This window comes from Hetaerina americana, unplaced genomic scaffold (assembly GCF_022747635.1).
Source record: "Hetaerina americana unplaced genomic scaffold, ioHetAmer1.1.p SCAF_1036, whole genome shotgun sequence".
Lineage (NCBI taxonomy): Eukaryota > Metazoa > Arthropoda > Insecta > Odonata > Calopterygidae > Hetaerina > Hetaerina americana.
Genome location: NW_027286111.1, coordinates 1 through 6,104, shown reverse-complemented (window position 1 = coordinate 6,104; position 6,104 = coordinate 1). Strand labels below are relative to the sequence as shown.

At 58.6% G+C, this 6,104-nt stretch overlaps 1 non-coding gene and 1 pseudogene across 1 annotated transcript; both read right to left on the bottom strand.

Moving 5' to 3' along the window:
- On the bottom strand, nt 1-194 carry LOC139700523 (U2 spliceosomal RNA). Its single transcript, XR_011703724.1, has one exon. It is a non-coding gene; the product is annotated as a U2 spliceosomal RNA (small nuclear RNA).
- Nucleotides 195-5,447: 5,253 nt separating this feature from the next.
- Nucleotides 5,448-5,581, bottom strand: LOC139700516 (U2 spliceosomal RNA; annotated as a pseudogene).
- Between the last annotated feature and the right edge of the window lie 523 nt (nt 5,582-6,104).

Sequence of the window (6,104 nt, the reverse complement as noted above, 5' to 3'; positions counted from 1 at the left end):
TAATGATGGGCCGATCCCGACGGTACTGCAATGCCGGGCCAACCCGCGGCAGGGATGGAGTAAACTCCGGGTACCCCGCCAATGTCCAAAAATCAGATTAATATTCTGGTCCCGCAATGCGGGACGTATCAGATATTAAGCTGATAAGAACAGATTTAAAATGTTTATTTGAAAATTCTTTCATACAGAGTTTTAAGCAACTTATAATTAATATATAATTTATACATGACCGGCTCCCTCCAAATGAGGGAGCCGGGGAACAAGTCTTTTTGCCCCTTTATTTTGGGGAAATATTATAATAATATAGGCTTCTCGCACGAGTGTTTTTTTTTATAAAATGTTTTATATGTTTAAGTCTCTCACGGGGAGGGTTTACACTTTTGGGGGGGGCCGTTTATACACCACGGCGTGGCCATTCATACACTATGGCTCATAGAGTAAATAAAAGAGAAAGGGGACAGAGAAAGGTTTTACAATGAAGAAGTATGGAAAGAGGGGGGGAAATGATTTTACACGACTTCACTTTTGTCCTTTCCTTTTCAGCCTCCGGAGCCGTCTTCATACTGTCTATGTCCCGTGATGTGTTCGACGTAGCAGTCCCGGGTCCAGCGGATGACGTCGCTGACCATCAGTCGCCGCATGGTGGTGCAGAATCGTCGAGGTAGGCCCAGGGACTTCAGGACGGGGTCGTTCTGCGAGTCCCACGTCCCCAGGCTTCCCACGACGATGGCGGCGACCGATGACCGGTATCCCTGCTGGCGGATGGTCTCTGCCAGGGCGGCGTACTTCTCCTCCTTCGCGGTCCTGGCTGCCAGCAGAGCTCCCTCGTTGTTCTCGAACGGTACTGCTACGTCGATCAATGTCACAGTCTTGTCGGCCTGGTTAGTTATAACCAGGTCTGGTCTAAGAGTCGAGTCAGTGCCAGGTACTTGTTTGTTGACTCTGATTTCATCGTCACCTTTTCCCCGGCGTCCAATCAGAGCCCTGTGTAGTCGGTCTTGGACAGCATTATGTCTATGCTGCCACGTCCTTGAGTGCATCGTGCAGTGATTAACGACGTGGGGCAGGGTCTCCTCCGCGTAGCCACATCGCCGACACCGCTTGTCCCCGTTGGTTTCCCAACGGCGACAGGCATTGAGCGGGAGCAGATCGAGCCGAGCCCTAAAGATGAACCTCCAATCACAAAACCTGGTGTATCTCCCTCCTGCCAGGAAGTGATTGGAGGCTTCAGATTTCGCCGAGGCACGAATGACTTTCCCTTGATCGGGCTTGGCGCTTACCTTGTTCAGGTAGTAGCGCCGCACCGCGATCTTCAGGGCACCCGTCAGTTGCCTTACGGCCTTCGGAGGAACCCTGATGAAGGGGGGGCGGTCTTCAGCCCCGTCATTCATGTCCCGGAACGAAATCTGCATCTCCCTTAGCTCGTCCGACCATCTCCAGCTCAAGCCTATGCGCGCGGCGATACGGCGTGACGCGGAGCGAACCTGCGTGAAGAGGGAACTGAAGTCGCCGCTTTCCCTTCCAAAGTCATCCCGCAGACTACCACTAAGGTACTCTGCGAGATCACCGGTGGTTGGCGGTCTCCTCAGCTTCCTCCGCACTACCTCCTTCAGGCGACCCCAGGCGAGCACTCTCACGTTGGGGTCACGGGAATGGAGGAGTCGATATCCCTGCACGATGGTCAATATGTCAGTCAAGTCGGAAAGAGGGAGAAGACCTGCGCCGCCGTGTTGATGGCCAATGAAGACCATCTCAGGCGATGCCCTTTTGGGCAAATGGAGCCAGCCCTTTGCGCAGGCCTTCAGCCTCTTGTCGATGTCGGTCAAGTTTTTCTTTTTAACATTACCAGCCCGCAAGATGAATTCCAGCCTGGGCAGAAGGAAGATGTTGGTCGCGGCGATCTTCTGCCACGGGGCGAGGAGTGACTCGTCGATCTTCTTGACGTCCTCGCCCAAGCGCACCAGGTCCTCCTCGGGGGTCTGGTCCACGTGGAACCCGAACGGGACCCCGAGGTACCGGTACGCTTCGCCGTCCTTCAGGCTGGAAATGGCCGCCCCCTGGATGGTGAGTTGGGACGGCTGCACGGGCTGGTTTGCTGCAAAGTTGAGGTCCAGCGTTGCGCACTTGCTTGGCTTGAACTGTAGACCTGCAGCGGTCGCCTCTTCTCCCGCGATGTTCAGCAGGCGCTGCAGGTGCTCCTGGTCCCGGGCCACCAGCACCAAGTCGTCCGCGTAGGCCAGGATGGCGATGTTTTGCCCCTGGACGACGACTCCGGACTTGCCTGCCTCACCAGCGACCGCCCGTATCACCGGCTCCATTCCCAAGTTGAAAATGGTCGGTGATAACGGGCACCCCTGCTTGACACCGGCGCAGATGTCGATGACGCCGGTGTCGCCGCTGGTCGTCTTCACGACCGTGGAGCCCTTCTGCAACTCCTCCACGGTCCTCCTCATCTCCTCAGGCAAGTCCATCCTCCTCAGGGTGTTCTGGAGGTGTTGGTGCGGGATGGACCCGAACGCGTTCCGTAGGTCAAGCCAAGCCAGTGCGATTCGGGAACGTCTGCGTCTCATTTCGTCAACAGCTGCCTGAAGGGTGAAATTGTGCTCGTGGCACCCCTCGAACTCCCGGAAGCCCTTTTGAGCCGGGTGCATCTTCTTCCCGCTGACCGCCCAAGATAGTATGCGGTCAGCAAGCACCCCGGCGTACAGCTTGGCGATGGTGTTGCCAAGCGCTATGGGCCTCCAGTTGCCGATGTCCTGGCGGTCCCCCCCTTTGTGCAGGAGGACAGTCCGAGAGGTCTTCCACGCGGCCGGTGTCCTGGCCTCCTTCAGGCATCTGTTGAAGATAAAAGAGAGAATTCGTCCATGTCTATCGACCGCCCTCAGGTCGCCGTAGGTGAGGCCATCGGGGCCCGGGGCGGTGTTCTTGGTTCTAGACATGCGTCTCGTCACTTCCTCAGGAGTGATCCTTTCGAGGAGCAGTTTCTTCTCGGTCTCCGTCGTGCGACGGTAGACCGAGTCGTCACCCTCGTCCTCCAAGCCCCCCATCCCGACATTCCCGTAGACTTGGCGGAAATGCTTTTCCACCTCCTCCGCGGGAATGTCGCAATAGGGTGACTTATCGGACAGGATGCTCTCCACTGCCCTCCTGGGATGACTCCTGAAGAGTTTCTGTATGTCCGACGCCTTTTTCGCGTCGTAGTCAGCTACTTGTCTGCGTCTTGGTGGTTGTCTGTGCACGACGTTTCGTGGCCGAGGAGCTTCCCCTCCGTCCGCAGGTTTCGCCTCCCTCTTCCTCTCCGCCTGGGTGGTGGCCACCAGATCCTGCACCACGACCTCGAACTCCTCCCATGACTGGCCGGATGTGCTGGCCAGTCGGTCGAGCCACAGCTTCTCCTTCTGCTGTATCGGTGGCTCGACCTGTCGTGGTGCTCCTTCTGCTGCGTCTGGAGCTGGCGGCGGCGATGTTGCTGCGTCCACAGGCGGCGGTGACCCGGTGTCGTTAAGGTCACCGACTTCAGGAGGCTGCCCCGGCGCCAGGTCTTCGGCCGGAGCGTCTGCTGCTGCGTCTGGATCGGAGGGTTGCGCCTCGGTCACGTTGGGCGGCGTCGTGCATCTAACTGTCTCCTCGATTGCCTCCTGAAGGGGGGCAATCAAGGGGGGAGGTCTCTTGTGGGTCACCATGTGGTTCGCAAGCCCGCGACGGGTAGCGCATGCGAAATCGCATGCCCCGCACCGATGCGAGAGTGCAACACGTCCGTCCGCAGCCTTACGTATCCCCCCTTTGAGGCAGGGATGAGTGGACGGCTTGCGGCCGATAGTCCCACCGCAGATGGAGCAGGCGTTCACCGACGTGAGTCGGTGGCCGTGCTGCTCCATCAGGTGCCGGACGAGACTTCTCCGCATCGCCGTCCACTCCGTAGCGCGGAAGGACATGCTGCATCCCACCTCGGTGCAGGTTAACGTGTCCGCCACGGGAAAGTAAACCACAAGTTGATTGTCGATTCTCCTGGCCGACACCGCGGTGCCGGTCAGGAGAAGCGCCGGGACCCTGTCAGTCGTTTGGGGGGCGGGGGCAGTCGGGGGAATCGGGGGGGGAGAATCCAGCGCCGGACGTCTGGACGAAGAAGAATCCGGAGGCGTCGTGAAGTCGTCGAGGGAGAGAGGGGAAGAAGAACGGGACTTGGGGGGAGAATAGGTGACGTCCGAGAGCGGGGAGAAGGTCTCAAGGGAAGGCTTTCGGACGCCGGATGGAGAAGAAGAAGAAGAAGAAACGGGGGAGCCATAGTGTATGATTTTCCGCGGGCGACGCGTCCTACGCGCCGAAGCGCTTTCGGACGCGCCGTCCGGTGGTGTATGGGGAGGGGAGGAGTCGGGCTCTGACGCCTCGACTTTCCTCCTCCGCGGAGTGCGAGAGGAGGAGGGGGGGGCGGAGGAACTAGCACGCGATGGTGCTTTTCTAACGGCCCCCGCCCCCCCGTTTTTACGGGGAGGACGTGGGGGCATGGGAGGGCGTTAAGTCATGGCACAAACGGGGCCTGGCGGACGATATTCCACGGCCTGAAGGACCGTGGTACGTTGTTTTGAAAATTGTCCTTTTAAGGACACAAAAAAATTCAAAAGATATAAATGCTGAAGGCCAAGGGGGGCGACGGAGGGCTTTTCCGCGGTCTGAGGGACTGCGGAACGAAAATTTTCAAAAATACAAATTTAAATTAAGCGCGTGGCGTCCACCTGAATGAAGTCCAGGCGGCCGCCGAGGGATGGCGCTGAAGGCGCTCAACCCGCTTCTCGGCCCGTATGGGTGGGATCGGGAGGAAATTTGAATTTACCGGGGTTTTGAAATGACGGTTTTGTGGAAGATGAAGTCTTCCACAAATACCGGACGGGGGGGAGGGGGTCAATCGAACCGATCGGGCGTGAAGCGCGCCGAACGGTCGCTTGACCGGCGTCGCGGCCGAAAAGGAAACCGCGCGCCGTTCAAATCACCCGCTCTGCGCCGATCCGTACGGGATCGACGGAGGGTGCTCCCGGGGGCCCTGAGGGGGTCCGGGGGCCTCGGTGCTCAAGCTACCGGTCCGGAGGGGACCTGGCAGTGCACCGGGGGCCGGGGAACGTCCGGTGCTCAGCCTACCGGTCCTGAAGGGACCCGGCGGTGCACCGGGGGCGGGGGCCTGCGCCGGGCCTTAGGGGCCCGGCGTCGAGCCCGGGGAGGTTATCACCCCAAGTGGGCGTGGGGAACGGTCCGTGAGCGACCGGGGAGCCCTGAGGGGGCGGTGGGTCCCACGGTCCGCCTTGAAGAGGCAATGGACCGTGGGGCCATCGGGGGTCGAAAGAGGGGCTACTGGGCAGAGCAGGCGCCTAGTGTCCTGTTGCCCCTTCCCTCTGGGAGTGTCCCGGGGGGCTTACCGTTGGTCGGGGCCCGTCCGGGATTCCTCAGAGAGGCTAGAAAGGTCCAAAAGCGGTAGATCTGTTCATTTAAAAATTTGAATTTGGCGGGCGAAAAAGAAGAAAGTTAAGGGGATTAAGCTGATAAGAACAGATACTACACTTTGATCTTAGCCATAAGGCCGAGAAGCGATAAGGGAGCCCTTTTCTGCAATATTTACATGTGTAGGGACGACCCCGGAGCACTTGGGGCGGAGGGCGCAGGATTGGCGTAGGCGCCGCGGGGTGGCATTGGTCGGGGAGAATTCGCGTAGGGTCCTGCGGGGGTGTTTCCGAAGGCTTCCTTGTTTTCCTGCAGCAAGAAAAGTTTTGGGGGGGCGCGGGGGGCAGGACGGCCGGAGCAATTGCGTCCCCGGAGTCCGGAGGCGAGACAGTAAATTGCAACGCGGAGTCCTTCGCTAGGTCGTGCCATCTCTGTGAGCGACACACGAGACGTATTGCAAGCTCTCTCCCCGCTTCCCGGGAAAGGTCGGGCGCAATTTTCAAACATTCCGAAAATGGAGGGGGGCATCCAGGGCGGTAATAAAGGGCCCTTTTCGCCAGTATTCAGTGGTCGACAGTTTTTCGAAAAACGGGCTTCCTCTTCACTTCACTTCCTGTGTGGTAGAGATTTAAAATCGTGTGCTGTTCACTTACTTTGCATTAATCGTCATTAGT